Raw genomic sequence first — 19,736 nt, forward strand, 5'->3', positions numbered from 1 at the left:
TCTTTCCTTCTGTTTCTCTGTCTTTCATAAATTTATCTCTGTCTCCCTCTCTTCCTCAGCCCACTGCTCTTCCTCTTTTTATGTACATATTTACTTATTTAAAACATTTTTAGTTTATATCACATACATAATTTTAGTAACTTATTTTTTCATGCAATGATACACACACACACACACACACACACACATATGATCCTTCTCATTTACTTAAAAATTTTTGGCAACTTCTAAGTGGATATGTGAATTTTATTATAACTAAATAAAACAAATGTTACTAAACTTTTTTATATAAAATAAGTATGATTGCTTACTTTATGTCTAATCTTGGAATATATGAAAAGAAAATTGTTTAATTATTGTTTATTCAGATAAGTGCCAACAGAAGGAAAAAAACATACTTTATTAATCAAATTTCAAACATCGTATTTTGTTGTAAACTTTTTTTTTTAAAATATATTTTATTGATTTTTTTACAGAGAGGAAGAGAGAGGGATAGAGAGTTAGAAACATCTATGAGAGAGAATCATCTATCAGCTGCCTCTTGCACACACCCTTGTGGGGATGTGCCTGCAACCAAGGTTACATGCCCTTGACCAGAATGGAACCTGGGACCTTTCAGTCCACGGGCCGACGCTCTATCCACTGAGCCAAACCGGTTTTGGCTATAAACTTTCTTAAGAACTGGCTTCATTATCACACTTATTAGAGTTTTTTTTTCCTTTTTTTAGATATATTTTATTGCTTTTTACAAAGAGGAAGAGAGAGGGATAGAAAGCTAGAAACATTAATGAGAGAGTAACATTGATCAACTGCCTCCTGCACACCTCCCCCCCGCACTGGGAATGTGCCCGAAACCCAGATACATGCCCTTGACCGGAATAAAACCCAGGACCCTTGAGTCCGCAAGCCGACGCTCTATCCACTGAGCCAAACCGGTTTTGACTTGTTAGAGTTTTCATAGGTGAGTCTAAGGAGAATGAAATGAAAAAGTCTTATGTTTGTTAGTTAATTCACAAAAATTGTTATGTACACTACACAGAACAATATGACAGTATTTAATTTTCTAAATTCCAAAGGTGTCACACAAATTTGTGCCAGAAAACTGAAATTGTACTTCTAGTTCAAATTCCATTACCTGAAAGATTGTTCTATATCAGAGGTCACTAAATAATGTTACTTTTAATCAAATATTGTTTAATACAAAAAGGAAAGAAATTGCATGATGCATTAAAGTTAATGAAGATAAAAACAATTCTCAAACTCTAAAAACACAATATTTGGTGCTGATTATCACTGTTTGAGATAAACATGAAGGTGGGGGATTAGGGATGAAGCAAATGGAAACTGGGGGGAAAAAATAACTTAAGAATAACAAACAACATTTTTCTCATTTTTTCCTTTGCTACTTTCATAGTATGAATTTTGCCTTACATAGACTATTAAATACAGACTGTCTCTGATTTTTTAAAACTTTTTTTCAATTGAACCTCATACTCATCTAACATAATATTGGAAAATCACAGCTTTATAAATCTTAGCATGTTAAATACAAGGTTTTTCTTAAGTTGCTCACACTGACTTTCTCCTTTGTGATGTTTGTGGGTTGCATTTTTTAAGGAACCTGGAGGAGGCATGAGTCAATCCATCTCCATTTTTTCTGGTGTAAAATAGCGGCATAATTTATTTTAATCAATGTAGCCCTCAGCCATTTCAAATATCTTAGGGAAAGGAATGAAAACCTCTAGAGAACAAGAAAACTGGAAAGTGTGAATCACCTACATTTCTCATTTACCCATGCTAATTAAGACCACGCATGTGAAAGTTACCATCTGAAGGAAAATTAAGCCAATTAACCCACTGATGAAGATAATTTTCAATATTCTATCAAGAGGCAAAAATCCTCACCAGCCCCTCTTATTCCTGCTGTGGAAATAATTTGCGTGCAGTCTCTCAGCGCTGAGAACTTCAACGAGTGTCACGCCAGTTCTGGGGGTTCTAATTGCGACTTTTATTTAAATTCTGATTTTCTGCCCCACAGCTTGATTTCTCATTGGTGGAACCTGATTGCTTTCAGGCCTGATTAGGCTTTATTTGTGGGGCCTGGGAAACGTGCATGGGTGACACGCTCCCTGTTCAGGAGGAAACCCTGTAATATCCAGCTCGTCTATGTCAACTGGAGCATGAGAACCGCTGAAGGTTCTTGAGGGAAGGGATTAATTTGGGAGCATTAATTACCAAATAATTACCTCCTATGTGAAAGTTACCCATAAAGATGCATCTCAGGATCTAAAGCTGTTTCTCAGATGAGTACATTTCCCTTTAATTTCAGCATATGCAGCATTCTGTCTTTTACTGTTTTTCCTATGCATAGAGTCAGCTAGCGTTTTACAGTAAAAATGCCTTTACCAGCTGAAATGAGCATTTTACTGTGTAAGATCTTTCCTTGCTCTGGGGAGGGAAGACTGAACAGACCAAAAAAGATAAATATGTATTTTAAATATGTATTTTAAATGGCACCTGGAGTATTTTTAGACATAAATGTCAGTTGTAATTATTGTCTATCTAAACATCTAACTATTTTTAGTATTTCAGAAATAATGACCTGGCTTGCACAGACAGAAATGAAGTGAAGTGCGTTGTCTGCAGGGCCACTCCGGTGTTTGATTCACACCCCCTGCTCTAGTTCTCCCTCACTCCAGCACAGGCCGGCCTGCTTCCAGCTCACATGCTCCTGGAAAATGCCAGTGCCATTCCATAATGGAAAACAATCCAACAAGAGTCTCCTTGGACATTTCAGGATGATGACTTTTTTACACAACAAAAATCTGATTTGTTTTCATTTAACATTTCAATAATATAGAAATGTTATACAGTTAACAGTGAAAAGCACAAGCGATTTGATTATACTACTACTTACTATATTAGAGATGTTCAAGTAGACTTTAGAATAACTGTTTTCCTAATTAATCATCACGATCATATGTCAATGGAAATAACTGCATTTCACCCAGCTATATTTACCATTGATGATAATTTATGAGAATAGTGCCTCTCATTGTACATTCATTTATGGGAAACATACGTTAGAAGGCAGTCACACTCTCCACTTCAGCGGGACCAGGGCTGCACATCGCCAGCACACTCTGGGAACAAACGTTTCTTCTCCTCGGAGCGTGCTGAGCTGCCCGTGGAGATGCCTGCGTGGGCGTCTTTCCTGCTTCGGGCTATTGTAATGGAACCCGTGACACTCAGTAGAAAGCACAACAAAGGCCACCAGGTCGGTAAGAGAACACACGAGACAACTTAACTGTCCTATTACTAGCTTATTACCAGTCAGCTTGCCGAGTTAGCTGGGACATGGACAATGAGCCATACGAGTCAGAATCCAGAGGTCGCTCATCAGTGAAGCTCTTTACACAACACGTGTGTGTGTGTGTGTGTGTGTGTGTGTGTGTGTGTGTGTGAGAGAGAGAGAGAGAGAGAGAGAGAGAGAGAAAGAGACCCATCAATTACCTCATGTATGCTCTCTGACACTAAGGATTGAACCCATAACCTGGGTATGTACCCTGACTGGAAATCAACCCACAACCTTTGGGTGCACAGGATGATGATGCTCCATCCAATTGAGCCACTGGCCAGGGCTAGTTCCTTTCTTTAATGAGGACTCTGACAATAAACCAAGTCTATAGGACAAGTGGTATTTATGCATAATAAAGTTTCATAGAGAGAATAATTGTTGGGTTCCTACATGTTGAGGAATCTGTTTTTATTTCCTACACTAGAGACCCAGTGCACAAAATTTGTGCACAGGTAGGGGCCCTAGCAGCTGCCAGCTGGGGCCTCCCTTCCATGGCTGCCAGCTGCTGGTTGGAGCCTTCCTTCGTTCTGCACCACCCCCTGGTGGTCAACACATGTTATAGTGAGAGAGCAAATTCCCGGTCAGTCTAAATCCCAAGGGGACACTTTGCATATTAGGCTTTTATATAGATAAATAATTTATACCCTGGAACTAACTTTTAAAAATTTATTTTATTCTTACCCAAGGATAATTTCCCATTGATTCTCAGAATGGAAGAAAAAGGAAAAGACAGAGACAAATTTGATGTGAGAGAAACACATCAGTTGGTTGCCTCTTGCACATTCCCTCAACAGGCCCCTTACTGGGGAGGAGCTTGCAACCTAGGTATGTGCCCTTGACCTGAATCAAACTTGGGAACCTTAGTTCTGCAGGCCAATGCTCTATCCACTGAGCAATAATGGCTAGGTCTGGAGCTGACTTTTTAAACCCCATCTTCTCATCAGTGCCAGATTGGCAAGCACAAAAGCATCTAGTCATAGTGCTAACCCACAGTGCTGATCAGACAGAAAGGACCAATGATGATGTAGTAGAATGACATAGGTCTTAAGTGACGCGTAGCCTCGTGCATTACCTCATTGATTTAATGGAGGAGATAAATAGACCAAAGAAAACAGAATCCAGCTCTTGGGCTGTGAGCTGTCATTTTTTTTTTTTTTTAATTCAAAAGAAAGAGGATACTTTTGACTTTTAAGAGCCTGGCTATGTAAGAGATAAAAAATGTGTTGTTACAAAAATCTTGTGTTGAATATCAAAAGTAAGCTCAGAAAGATCCAAGCACACCTTGTATTATTAGCTCCCTGGCCACAGTCTCCCGTCCAGATGTGGCCTGAGAAGGTTTGTCAGGGAGCGCTGCTGAGACGCAGCCTGGGGCAGGGGAGGGGGCTGGCCCGAGGAGCTGGCGGCAGGGGCCACAGCCCAGGCCTGGCCCTCCTGCAGCTGGAGGCTCTCCCCAGTGGGTCCAGTCCGAGGCGAGGATTTGGTCTGTTTGCATCCATTTATTGGCCAGTTACAGGCTGGCATTGCAACTAAAGGACTTAACCGTTGGTTTATAACTTGCTTATGGGACATTATTACTATGAATTTTACTGAATGGAAAGTGGCTCTTCTTGTGATGTGTATTCCTTTAAGCCACATGTGTCAAACACAAGGCCCGCGGGCCAAATCCAGCCCGCCAGGCCTTGCAATGTGGCCCGCACCACGCTGTCATCACTGCACTCCGCTGTCAGTTTATGACGTTGTCAGTTTATGACTGTTCAGTAAACCATTCGGCCCGCGATTTAGGCTGGATTTTAGATTTTGGCCCCTTCTCTGATTGAGTTCGACACCCCTACTTTAAGCAATTTAAAATGAGGGTGAGGGGTGTGGGGTATGGAGAAGGAGTAGCGATTCCATTTAAATCAACCAGAAAATTATGTGGCTGGTTAAAAAAAACAACTGATCAAGGTCTGCACAATGCGTGCAGAAAGCCCACTTCATATCGTATTTAGATTGATTTGGATGACAACACCAGGAGAAATGTAATGTAAATACCACAACTTTCCCAGCCAGTGGTGGGAAACACACTGCTATATATAGCGTATTTACAGCAGAAAAAGGAGCCAGATTTGTCCCAATTAACCTTGTAGCTAGATGTCCTCCAGTGCTTACAAATGACAGTAATGAGATGCAGACAAGACAATGCATTAAACATCATTGGCATATAAATTAAATTCACATACAGCCTAAAAGGAATAGATACCTTTATGTACTGGACACGCAGGGAAATTATTAAGAAGCTATTTCATAAGAAAAAGCTAATTAGAAAGAAAATTCAATACTTTCTCTAGTGCTCATCTCCATCAATGCTGGAAACAAGTTTGACCACGAACTAAGAAATTGTTCCCACTGAAATTACTGTGCGAGGTATGCAATTAATTTTATGATTGTCCCAATGGAAGCTACAGTAGCTACAAATACTTAGATGCCCATTATCATTTTCCTCTATATTGGCCTACATTTTAATTTGCTTAGGTTTCTATCTAAAGCTTATGAATATTTTAAAATAGATCCATCTTTACAGCAAAATAATGATAGATAGAAAAACAAGATAGACCTTTTGCTGTGCACAGAATCCAAACTCAACAGCAAAAAATGTGAACTCTATATGAGAAGATTGCTTTTAAAGGCCATTGGTGAGGGTACATCATTAAAAGATAGCGCGGTGCCCAACATGTGATGACATGACTCTTGTCAGGAGCTTGGCCAGGACCTCGGAGGGTCGGCAGGACGGGGGCTCTCTGATAGAAGGCAGTGGCCACATCGGAGAAGGAGCATCTGCAGGGTCTCGGCGCTGAAGACAGCTGAACTTGGCTTAGGACCCTGGCCTTTCCTGACAGTTTCTAGAAAATATTACCGTCGTCGTGAGAGGCTGAACACAAAACTGGGTCTTGCAGTTGTCACAGGCTAATAACTGCTGCTTTGTTCTGCGCTTCTGACTAAATGCAGCAGGAAGGCTTCAACAATAGCGGCACCAGGAGGGAGGGCCGCCCCACCCACTCCCCGTTGCAAACTTCACCCATCAGCGGCTCAGACGTGCGGTACAATGGTGTCGGAGCCACCATCAGAAATCAATCAAAGGCAGTTTCTTTTGTGAGTTTTTTTTCCTTCTTTTTAAATCACAACAACTCTGAGAACCAAGGAGGAAAAGCAAGCTTATAAACAAAAACGAAATTAGTAACAGCAGACCCATTGCCAAGGGCAACATGCGTTTGACAGGAGACGCGCGGATGACAGATGAGGCCGTGTTCTCAGTCTGAGTTCTGTCTGAGAGTGACTCCGGCACCTCAGGAGGATCAGCCCGCGCACCTTTGTGTGTGGAAAGGAGGGGGCTGTGCTGGCAGGAGTCACCTCCCTCCCCCGGGACCTCCCTTTGCACTTGACAGCGATTGTTACAGTGTCTGCCCCCGCCCCCCAGGCTCTCCGCTGTTCCTCCTTGTCCCTGGCTCTCGTCCCTCCCCTCTCCTCCTCTAACGAGGCACGTGTCTGTCTTCTGCCGCTGGGGCTGCGGATTTCTTTTTAACTGATTTGAAATACTCTTCGATAAAAATCATGTTTTACATTTTTTCTTGGGAAAATATTTCTTTTCATGGAATTCAATTTAAATAAGTTTAACTTTTAACACTACAATCTTTCTACGTTTATCTGGTGTAACCTTCTCATTTTATAAACGAGAAAACTAAGATCCAGAAAGCGATGTGCCCAGCCACAGTGAGGTTAAACACCTGTTATTGACAGGTTTCTAGAACTATTAGCAAGCTTTTGCAGTTGTCTTTTGCGCTCCAGTTTTGATCCTCTCAGCACCTCCCGGGAAGAGCAGGCGTTCCTCACGGCCGCTTCCCGGAAAGGAGAGGCAGGCCGCTCAGAGGCACTCCGTTCAGCCGGGTCAGCGAAGCCTGTGGCTGCAGGGAGAGCCCCTGCCTCCGGGCCCTCTGGTGTGAGAACACGGGGGTAGGTTGTGTATAGACACAGAAATCCCATTTTATATTTAATCTCAGTTCCGCACATTCGCTCTCAGTGATTTCCTCCTGATGCACGAGGTGATGAACTGATCACTGTGATGCAGACTATTACGAGCTGAGCTCTCCGAACATAAGGACCCAGCCAGGGGCCGCTCCTCGGTGCTGTCGGGTCCAGTGGGCGGGACGGCGGACTGTCACTGCGACAGAGCAGAGCAAGCCCGCTGCCAGCTGGTCAGCCGTGCCCCCCAGACTGGCACCTGGGACTCTCAGAGAGCTCTCCCAGCTCAGCATCATCCAGGACAAATATGGGACAGAGATCAAGCATCAGCCTGGTGCTCTGTTTATTAAGCTCGTTTCCACAAAAGACTGGGACCCCCTTCCCTGCCTGGTCTCCGCCCGAGAAGCCTCTGTGTTTAGACAGACCGGCCAGGTGACGGTGACACGCGGCACAATGAGCCGCAGCCACCGAACGCCGTCCGTGGCAGAGCTGCTTATTATTGAACATCTGCCTCTAATTTTAGAAGCCGGAGGAGCTTCGTTCTCTATTGTCCGTGTTTTAATTAATGCCTATTATTTCCCCTAAATAGTGCCCTCCCTCACATGCTATTTATACACACAGTTTCTGCAAACACAGGATTTGCAGGGCAAGCAGAATCCCCACTCAGGGAGGGATTTGTGCGAAGCATTCGGTCCCTTTGTCTCAGGAATGTCTTGAGGACAGATCTGTGGTGCCTCCGCGGGGATGTGCCAGCTTTCAGATTCTTTTCATGTGATTTTCACTCATTTGATGTTGTGTTTTGATTACTCTGCTAGCACTTTCTCTCCTACGATTAGTTTGGTGTCCGCAGGACAGGGGACGGCACTGCGCTGGGTGCTGACGGGGCACTTTCGGGCTCTTTCAGGCCCGTGGGCCTCCGCACAGCGAGCCCCGCACCGCAGGCCCAGGTTCTCCCAGGTGAGTTCCCGGGGAGCCGGCTGGTGCTCCCCACGGAGGAGGGGCTCAGAGGCCTCCGAATGGGGCAGCTGCACAGATGCTGAGCTGAGCGGCCTGAGCCCCACGGATCAGGTGGGGCAGAGCTGGAAGGTGACAGGCTGGGAGGTGACAGGGCTGGGAGGTGACAGGGCTGGGAGGTGACTGAGCTGGGAGGTGACAAGCTGGGAGGTGACAGGGCTGGGAGGTGACAGGCTGGGAGGTGACAGGGCTGGGAGGTGACTGAGCTGGGAGGTGATAGGGCTGGGAGGTGACAGGGCTGGGAGGTGACAGGCTGGGAGGTGACTGAGCTGGGAGGTGACAGGCTGGGAGGTGACAGGGCTGGGAGGTGACTGAGCTGGGAGGTGACAGGGCTGGAAGGTGACAGGGCTGGGAGGTGACAGGCTGGGAGGTGACAGGGCTGGGAGGTGACAGGGCTGGGAGGTGACATGCTGGGAGGTGACTGAGCTGGGAGGTGACAGGCTGGGAGGTGACAGGGCTGGGAGGTGACAGGGCTGGGAGGTGACTGAGCTGGGAGGTGACTGAGCTGGGAGGTGACAGGGCTGGGAGGTGACAGGGCTGGGAGGTGACAGGCTGGGAGGTGACTGAGCTGGGAGGTGACAGGCTGGGAGGTGACAGGGCTGGGAGGTGACAGGCTGGGAGGTGACTGAGCTGGGAGGTGACAGGCTGGGAGGTGACAGGGCTGGGAGGTGACTGAGCTGGGAGGTGACTGAGCTGGGAGGTGACAGGGCTGGGAGGTGACAGGGCTGGGAGGTGACAGGCTGGGAGGTGACTGAGCTGGGAGGTGACAGGCTGGGAGGTGACTGAGCTGGGAGGTGACAGGCTGGGAGGTGACTGAGCTGGGAGGTGACAAGTTGGGAGGTGACTGAGCTGGGAGGTGATAGGCTGGGAGGTGATAGGCTAGGAGGTGACAGGGCTGGGAGGTGACAGGGCTGGGAAGTGACAGGTTTGGAGGTGACAGGGCTGGGAAGTGACAGGTTTGGAGGTGACAGGGCTGGGAGGTGACAGAGCTGAGAGATGACAGATCTAGGAGGTGACAGGGCTAGGAGGTGACAGGGCTGGGAGGTGACAGGGGTGGGAGGTGACAGGGGTGGGAGGTGATGGGTTGGGAGGTGACAGAGCTGGCAGGTGACAGAGCTGGGAGATGACAGATCTGGGAGGTGACAGGTTGGGAGGTGACAGGCTGGGAGGTGACAGGGCTGGGAGGTGACAGGGCTGGGAGGTGACAGGCTGGGAGGTGACTGAGCTGGGAGGTGACATGCTGGGAGGTGACTGAGCTGGGAGGTGACAGGCTGGGAGGTGACAGGGCTGGGAGGTGACAGGGCTGGGAGGTGACTGAGCTGGGAGGTGACTGAGCTGGGAGGTGACAGGGCTGGGAGGTGACAGGCTGGGAGGTGACTGAGCTGGGAGGTGACAGGCTGGGAGGTGACAGGGCTGGGAGGTGACTGAGCTGGGAGGTGACTGAGCTGGGAGGTGACAGGGCTGGGAGGTGACAGGGCTGGGAGGTGACTGAGCTGGGAGGTGACTGAGCTGGGAGGTGACAGGCTGGGAGGTGACTGAGCTGGGAGGTGACAGGGCTGGAAGGTGACTGAGCTGGGAGGTGACAGGCTGGGAGGTGACTGAGCTGGGAGGTGACAAGTTGGGAGGTGACTGAGCTGGGAGGTAACAGGCTGGGAGGTGACTGAGCTGGGAGGTGACTGAGCTGGGAGGTGACTGAGCTGGGAGGTGATAGGCCAAGAGGTGACAGGGCTGGGAGGTGACAGGGCTGGGAAGTGACAGGTTTGGAGGTGACAGGGCTGGGAGGTGACAGGGGTGGGAGGTGACAGGGCTGGGAGGTGACTGAGCTGGGAGGTGACAGAGCTGGCAGGTGACAGAGCTGGGAGATGACAGATCTGGGAGGTGACAGGTTGGGAGGTGACAGGCTGGGAGGTGACAGGGCTGGGAGGTGACAGGTGTGGGGGTGACAGGCTGGGAGGTGACTGAGCTGGGAGGTGACAGGCTGGGAGGTGACTGAGCTGGGAGGTGACAGAGTTGAGAGGTGACAGGTCCGGGAGGTGACAGGGGTGGGGGTGACAGGCTGGGAAGTGACTGAGCTGGGAGGTGACAGGCGGGGGGGGTGACAGAGCTTGGAGGTGACAGGGCTTGGAGGTGACAGGTCTGGGAGGTGACAGGTTGGGGGGTGACAGAGCTGGCAGGTGACATAGCTGGGAGGTGACAGATCTGGGAGGTGACAGGGCTAGGAGGTGACAGGCTGGGAGGTGACAGGGGTGGGAGGTGACAGGGGTGGGAGGTGACAGGGGTGGGAGGTGATGGGTTGGGAGGTGACAGAGCTGGGAGATGACAGATCTGGGAGGTTACAGGTTGGGAGGTGACAGGCTGGGAGGTGACAGGCTGGGAGGTGACAGGCTGGGAGGTGACAGAGTTGAGAGGTGACAGGTCCGGGAGGTGACAGGGGTGGGGGTGACTGGCTGGGAGGTGACTGAGCTGGGAGGCGACAGGCGGGGGGGTGACAGAGCTTGGAGGTGACAGGGCTTGGAGGTGACAGGTCTGGGAGGTGACAGGTTGGGGGGTGACAGAGCTGGCAGGTGACAGAGCTGGGAGGTGACAGATCTGGGAGGTGACAGGGTTAGGAGGTGACAGGCTGGGAGGTGACAGGGGTGGGAGGTGACAGGGGTGGGAGGTGATGGGTTGGGAGGTGACAGAGCTGGGAGATGACAGATCTGGGAGGTTACAGGTTGGGAGGTGACAGGCTGGGAGGTGACAGGCTGGTAGGTGACAGGCTGGGAGGTGACAGGGCTGGGAGGTGACAGAGTTGAGAGGTGACAGGTTCGGGAGGTGACAGGGGTGGGGGTGACAGGCTGGGAGGTGACTGAGCTGGGAGGTGACAGGGCTTGGAGGTGACAGGTCTGGGAGGTGACAGGTTGGGGGGTGACAGAGTTGGCAGGTGACAGAGCTGGGAGGTGACAGAGCTGGGAGATGACAGGTTGGGAGGTGACAGGCTGGGAGGTGACAGACTGGGAGGTGACAGCCTCTAGGGAGGCCTCAGAAAGGAGCGTCAGGCACACCACAGGTTTCCATAGCCATTTGTTTGATGTTTTCTGCTTTCTGGTCAGTTTTCTTAATGAAAGAAATAGGTTTTAAATGAGTTATTTTTAGGAGTTTTCTTAAGATTGCAGTTTGTGTTTAAACATAATGATATGCTGCGCAGGGGAAGAAGCTGCCATTCAAGTTGGCTCCCAGGCCTCAGTGTTGACTTGAAATGTCTCTGCTTGAGCTCAGTCCCACTCAGACCTCCCCCGTTTTCCAGATGTGAGACCCGGGACTGAGGACATGCCAGCAGCCGGTGCCTTCATTCAGCTGCTGCTTCGGGGTCATTTCACTCCGGTGTCAGCAGCTGGGGTGCGTGACTGAGGCCTTGCTTAGGGGTCTGAGTCCAGACCTCTCAGCGTGCAGCGGCCCTGCCCTCCTGAGGGCACCCTGTGGGCTGTGGAGTCCTCCTGGCTGGCCGTGCTGCTGGCCACTGGCCACTCGGGTCCCTGGGAACCCCGCTAGCATGTCTCCTCCCCTCATTTACAGCAAGCCGCCTGCGCCTCCTTCACCGCATGAGCGCAGGCCCTTCAGCAGCTGCCCAGCTCACACCTCTGAGTATTCCTTCGCCCTTCCCTTTGGATCATCAAACCTTTTCCAACGTCCAAAACAGGGAGCATCTTAGCATTTCACTTTTGCATTTGTTTTAGAACTACAGTAATGATCAAGTGCTTTGCTAATATACACCATTTATTAGGAAAATACCCAACATGTAATCCCGGTAAGGCTGTCTGTCCAATGGGGCTGAGCCAGAAGGGCTGTGATGTAATGTGAGTCTGACCCCTCCGCTAAGCACATTCAGAGGACTGTCAGGTCACTTCGGTGAGATCAGGCTAGAATGGAGAATATGTTTTTACATATTCAATTCATGCAGTTTAACTACTTCTTTTAATTGCTTCAGTGTTGAATTAGTCTTTTAAAAGCTTCCCCTCATTAACGTGAAAGGAAATTGAATAGAATGGGTTCTGAGACCATTAAAATTATTCAAAACCAGGAGGAAATGTCCTTTTTGCTTCCAAACATCCAAAGTACTTTTTGGTACATATTTCATGGGTACTTACATTTTCCATCATTAATAAGCATAAGCTGGATCATTCTCATGATTGTATAAAAACTGTCCCATCCTCTTAGCACAAGAGCCAAAATTAAATTGTCTAGAAATAAACAACGAAGAAAATGATTGTTGATTCTGTTATAATGAACTTGCTGGATGTTTTTTATCTAACGAGGTCAGGATGGGTGGAGGAAAGCTCTGAACTGAAATATTCAATGAGACTCTTCCGTAAAATGAAGTTTCTATCACAAATCAAGAACTATTCACTTAAAGTCTTTACTTCTAGAAAGACTCAGATCTAAGTAACCTAAAACACATTAAATTTGACCCCCCCACACACACACAAAAAAATAAAATAAAGAAAAATGCTCATTTGAAAATAAAGCCTAAATTTCAATAAAACTTGCTGGCCTCACCATTTTGCAATATGCAGCCCTCCTGGACCCAAGTACTGCCTGCATCACCCTTCCAGCCTACACCTGGCCACTTTAGGTAGATCAGCGCAGCCGTCACAGGAATGGAATCCACGGGGAGGTGGAACAGAGGGAAGTTCAAGGCCACAAAAGTCCCCATGGTCCCTGCATCTTGGATGTAACAGTGAGTGAGTGTTCTGGGCCTCCGAACAGACACAGCCCAGTGATGGTTATAATACGAAGATTCGAGGCAGGAAATGAACTCCGTGAGTTCTCGGAGCTCGGAGAAAGGGAGCATTATTATTCCTCAGTCATTCCTAGGTGTTGGCCTTCTAAAAACAGCCCTTCAGTGGTTTCATGGAAGCTGCTTTCATCCTTTCATGGCAGTATGGACGGGGTTAATTATAATTGCATAAATTCAATTTGTGGCTTTGTTTTAAGCTACAGTCTCACCAAACTGCAATAAGAGTACAAATTATAAAATTGTGGAGCTTGGATTTTATTTTCTTGCCCCTTCACCATCCTCATTACCATATGAAAGGTTTGAAAGTCCTGCAGTCAGGAAATCTGTTTTGCCTTAATTAGTCCAATGTCCCTCTACCTCCTGTGCTCCTTTTTTTCTTCCTAAGTACCTTACATCTGGACTTCCCAGAGTCCTGTTTGAGGAGCATTTTAGAAAAGAGATGAGGTGCTTGCTTTCTCTGTTCCTAGTGCTGAATGTCAGTGTCTACACCCGCTTTCTCAAACCTCTCCTCCTGGACGAGCAGCCCAGGACCATGACGAGGGAGCAGGTGCTCGCTGGTCACAGCGCCAGGACCGAGGGTGACATCACCTTCCTTTCTGCAGGTACAGACCGGCCACCTGGTTCTAGAATAGGCGTCTAGCTTGGTGGAAGGCAAGGGGGCACAGATCCACGAGCGGGACCTGGAAGCCAGGCCAAACATGCTGCCAATGGCACGAGGCCAATGGAGACGCACAGAGACATTGGGAATTCCGGTGGCGAGTAGTTCAGGGAGAGAAGCCTGATGCTTGGTGACAAAAGTCCGGTCTCAGCTCATGTGGCAGACTGTCCCGTCCCCGTTCTGAACCAGACATGGTGACAGAAGCAGAGATCCGCTTTACAAACCAGGCCGGCACTGACACATGGCGCACTCGCTTGGTCTCTGGTCCCAAGGTCCGCTCACAACACAAACACCTCCTCATTCACAGGAGAGGAAGCCAGTGTCAGAGGCCAGTGACACGTTACTTAGGGACACAGGATGACTCCACCTTACATGGTAGCACTTCAAAGTTTAAATTTTTCTTTCATTTTTTTCTTATAGGAAGAGAAGCTTAGTCTTTTGAAACCTTTATTCTCTGTCTTATGTGAATTTTTGATGCATAATAAATTTTGTGATGGTTTTTAAAAATGTAAGTCGATCTCCAAGAAAGTTAAAACTTACTTCCCAAGTCATGGTGTCCTCTGTCTTACCATGAGTTTAATACAACAGCGTGTCCTTGGGGATGTCACAGAGGAAAGCAACGTCTGCCAACAGCCATTCTGCGGCCCACCAGAGGCTTTGCTCAGGCAGCTGAGTCGAGTCAAGTGGCCATTCGTGGTTCTGTTACAATGCTGCTCTTAGTTTGTCACCCCCATTATTTTCCACTTGTGGCATCTGTTCTTTATTCTGTTTTCCTCTCCTCCTGCCTTCTTTTGGGTTGACTTTTTCTCTTTAATGTTTCAGTTAAGCTCCTCCATCAGCCTGCTAGCTTCCTCAGTGCACGCAGTGGCGGCTCAGGGTCACAGGTGCACCTGTTACTGACTTCTCACCAGCTGCCTCCTACCGGGTCATGGCGACTCCTAAAAGCAAAGTCCTCTTTAGATTGTTCAGTTAGCAAAAGCTGGCACTACTAATCAGGCTTTTGTAAAAGGGAAGTGGCATAACGAAACAGATGTATCAGCCAAAACCGGTTTGGCTCAGTGGATAGAGCGTTGGCCTGCAGACTGAAGGGTCCCAGGTTCGATTCCGGTCAAAGGCATGTACCTTGGTTGTGGGCACATCCCCAGCTGATCCATCTTTCTGACTCTCTATTCCTCTCCCTTCCTTTCTGTAAAAAATCCATAAAATATATTTGAAAAGAAAAGAAAAGAAAAAAAAAGAAAACAAATGTATCATCTTTGCCTTAGGCTGTCCCCCTTTACAAAGGTTTCTTACGCAGGCTCTGCTCCTGGATAGAGGGGAACCTGAAATATTGCATCGGATCACATCCTAGTACAATCTAAAAGCTCTCCTGTCTCATCAGACCACATACTAGTTCGATGTAAAAATCTCTCCATTTGTGCTCATTGTTGTCATACATTTGACTTCTACACATGTTATAAACCTCTGAATGCTTTATTGCTATTTTTACTTTAAGCAATTATTTTTTAAGACATTTTACAAACCAAGAAAGCAGTCTTAAATGTGCCCCGCATGAATACAGCCAGGGAGCTCCTTCAACATGTCTTAACATACATGTTGGCAACAAATTCTCTCATATTTCATCTTTCTAAAAATTGCAGGGCTTTTGTTTTTTAGGAGTATCTTCACTGGATATGGAACACTGGGTTAACTGTGTGATTTTTCTTTTGGCGCTTTTAATAATGTTGTTCCATTGTCTTCTGATTAGAATTGGTTGAGATAAGAAGTTACAAATTTTGTCTTTGCTCCCCTCTATGTAATATGCCTTTTCTTGTGGCTGCTTTTAAGATTTTCATCTTTCTTAGTGGTTTCTAACATTTTATTATGAGATGCCTTGGTACAGCTTTCTTTGTGTTAATCCTGCCTGCAGTTTGTTGAGCTTCTATGCACTTTGGGTTAAACTTCTCATTAAATGTGGACAAGTTTCAGCCATAATGTCTTCAAATATTTCCCTGCCTTCTCCTCAGCGCTTTCCTTCTGAGCCCCATTACATGCATGTTACACTGCTTGGGGCTGTTTTACAAATCACTGTCTCCACTTATTATATTTTTTTCTTTGTGCTTAAGCTTGGATAGTTTCTGTTGTATTGCTATGTATTCAAATTTGCTGATTTTTTTTCCTGCAGTGTCTAACCTGCTCTTAAACACGCCCAGTACATTTTTTATATTAGTTATTGTATTTTCATCTCTAGAAGTTACATTTGGTTGTCTTTTCATAAATTCCATTTATCTACTATGTTTTTGTTCATGTTTTCCTGGAAATCATTTAACATATTCATAAGAGCTATCTCCAAATCCTATCATTTCTGCCATTTCTGGCTGTGTTTTTATGAAATAATTTTTATTCTGGTCATGGGTCACATTTTCCTACACTTTGTATGTGTAATAATTTTTATTTAATTTTGGTAATTTTAAATACTGTTGAGTGAATGGATTTTTTTTAAGTGTCAAGAATTTTAAACTTTTTTTTCTGGCTAGCAGTTAAGCTTTATCCTTTGAGTCTTCTTTTAAAATTTTGCTATGGCAAGTCTGGAATAGCCTTTAGTTCAGGGTTTGTTTAGCTTACCGACCAGTATCATGTGACCTTCTTTGCTGTCCACCACATGCCCCCTTGCTGAGTGAGGCCGTGTCGCGTTCCCTGGTTGACACTTGAACGTGCCCAGCCTGGGAGAGGTGGGGAGCTGCTGCGCTGGCGCTGGCTCGCTGACAGGTCCTCTTTCACTGGGCTTTCTCTCCGCCAGCTTCGTGGATCCTCACCCTCACGTGGACGGAACTATCGTGCCAAAGACTCAAGGTGACTCACTGCAGTTTCTGGAGCTCTTTCGGGCAGAGCTCCCTTCCCCTGTACTCTGCTCATCCAACTCCAGCTGCTGCAGCTCACGGACTCTGACCTCTAACCCCGGGAGGCTGTTGTGCTGTGCGGACGCTCCCCTCCCTCGTGCAATCCCAGGCAGCACGGGCTTGCTTCTTTGTTTCCCTGCTCTTAGGGATCACTGTCTTGCACTGAATTTTATCTAATTTCGTTTCTTATATTTTGTTCAGATTCTGCTTGTTTATGACAGGAGTGCAAATCTGGTCCCACCACCCCATCATACACAGAAGCCGAAGAGAATCATACATATTTAAAAAGAGAACATCTAAACCAACTCAAACTATACAATCCTTACTATGATTTGCATTCTTATGCTTGAATCCCAAGAAGATTAATTATATCTAGTCAGTTCAGCTCCTTCCCATCTGGTCTTCTGCGTCTACCGGGTATCTCTGAATCTTGACAAGATCAAAACTGCCATATGGAAGGCTATCTACACAGGTCCAGGTCAACATCAGGTTCAATCATGTCTTAGATGGGTTACATGTCATGCAAACATACCTTTGTCTCAAAGTCATAGATAACGAATTATTTCTTGATTGCATGACCTTAAATATCAACAAATCCCCCCCAAAATATAAGCAAACATTGTGATGACAGTATTAATGCCAGAAAAATGAGAAATTATATAATATCCATAGTAATTTCATGCTAAATTAATTTAAATGTAATAGCAATAAAATGTTTTAATCACTGGATATTTTAGATAGGAACCCCCCCCCCCCCAAAAAAAAAATCCGTTCACAACTCATTTGAATGTTTCAATATAATCACTATTTTAAATATTGTTAAAAAATTATATTAGAGTGCTTTCAAATAAATACCTTGTAGTTTGAAAACTGTAAGCTATAGGTCAAAATCTGGAAATTTTCTATGGATCTAAAAGTGAAATTTGATAAAAAGCATCACATCTGTTTTTTGTCAAGGATATTTTTTAGCAAATAAAATGAAGTTTCTACCAAAATACGACACACAAGTCTACATGAATCTATATATCTATTTCTGTGATCAGAAGAGAGAACTGAGGACATTTGGTGTCCTTTTATGAGGTTTCATTGCAGCGGGATCAGCAAACATTTTATGAAAAGAACCCCGTCATGGGTATTTTAGACTTTGTGGGCAGCGCTCAGCCCAGCCGCTGCCTGTGAAAGCAGCGCAGACAATGAGACAGTAAGTGGGTGTGGCTTTGCTCCCACCGGGCTCACAGGAAGCCAGGAAGCCAGATTGGGCCATCTTTTGCCAGTCTGTGACCTGCAGCAAAAGCTCACCAAGTCTTAATGCCACCCCGATAAAGATGAATTACCTGGAGTCAGCCTGGAACCAATTGGCCAGTCAGCTGTGTACTCACCATGGTGTGTGCCTACAACAGGCCACCGGGAACACTCACGGACCACAAAGACCCCAGATCTTTCTGTCTGTTCTCATTCCAGTCCATGTTTGTGCTTCTTCCATCTTCATTTCTGGCCCCCACTCCTGGCTTTAGAAATTCTCCAGGGAAAAATCAGCTGAACTTCTCACCCCTGGCTTCTCTGCTTTGGTCTGCTTGAGGCAGGATAATCAAAGATGAGGCCCTGTCTCTTCCAAACCAGAGCAAGGTGAAGAGTGGGCACATGAACTCTCAAGATCACCGTTTGAATTTCGCAGGTCATTGTGCAGAATAACACTATTCAAACCATCGCTGTTGTCTGTACCTTTCTAAACTAACTTAAGAGGCAAAATTGAAATGATTTATGAACTGAGCATCTGTGACTATAAATCAGAAGTCTTGGCTAATACCATGTGATTAATGAAAAATGTCCATCATACACATATTTTATAATTTTTAAATAAATTATCCTAAGAGACTATATTCTAGACATCACCAATTTTGTTAAAGTATTTATTAAAGCTTTCAGAAAACTATGCCAACTTAATCTATGTATGATGAACTTCGTCAAACAACATTGAGTTGTTTTGAGATTTTAATTAGAAGAACATATATAAAATGCCATGGCAGTACATGGCCTATGGTAGGCATCCAAACATTAATTCTTTTACATATCAAACAGAGAAAAAATACCAACTGAACCAAATCAACTTATAAATGGATATGCATATTTCAGATGATGCTTCAGTAAGAAATATGTGTTTTATTATTCCTCAAACTTAGTTCTATTGCTCCAGATGAATAACAACTGAAATTATAAAGCAATCAAAACTATGCCAATAGCCACACATTCCCTAAGAAGGCACTCCATGTACATACGCACATTACCCCTGTAGAATAGATTTGAGATGATGGATAATATTGAGAGACAAGCACAGAATAGAGCAGGGTTTTAGCAGAGTGTACCGGGTCATTCTTTATGTAACCTGGAAAAATGAGAAGGGCAATTATCTGTTGAGTTTTAAGCATTAACGACATACTAAAGAAACATGATTAGGAAGAAGAGAACAAGAAATGCTTTAGCAGAGGTTTATAAAAATAAACTTCAGTATGAAGAAGAACCTTGTAAATGTTTGCTCATGGCTTTCAAAAAAGCAAAATAAAATATTTAATAATCTCTTTCATATGGCATAATTTCTCTAGGCTTTGCCTCAGGTAAAAGGGAGATTTTTGCCAATAAATGTGCTTTGAGCTTTTTCAAAAAGGAAACCTAAGCTAAAAAGGAAATAAGTCATCAGACTAAATCTTAGCCACATTTTCAATAATATTTTTGAGTTGCAAAAAGTGAAAATAAATAGGAACATTTTTTTCAGAAAATACTAGAACAAAATTATGGAAAATTTTAATTCAGGATTAAGAAGAAAAATTTCATTGCCTAAAAACATAAACTGATTTGTACTTTATATTTCATTTTTGTATTATTTTGAGAAAATAATAAACTGATAACTGAATTATTTTATCCAAATTACTAGGGATTATTTTTTATCAAAAGAACATTAATGAGAATTCTTTTTTAAAATATATTTTTATTGATTTCAGAGAGGAAGGAGAGGGAGAGAGAGATAGAAATATCAATGAGAGAGAATCATTGATCAGC

This window comes from Pipistrellus hanaki (assembly GCF_964339955.1).
Source record: "Pipistrellus hanaki genome assembly, chromosome: 13".
Lineage (NCBI taxonomy): Eukaryota > Metazoa > Chordata > Mammalia > Chiroptera > Vespertilionidae > Pipistrellus > Pipistrellus hanaki.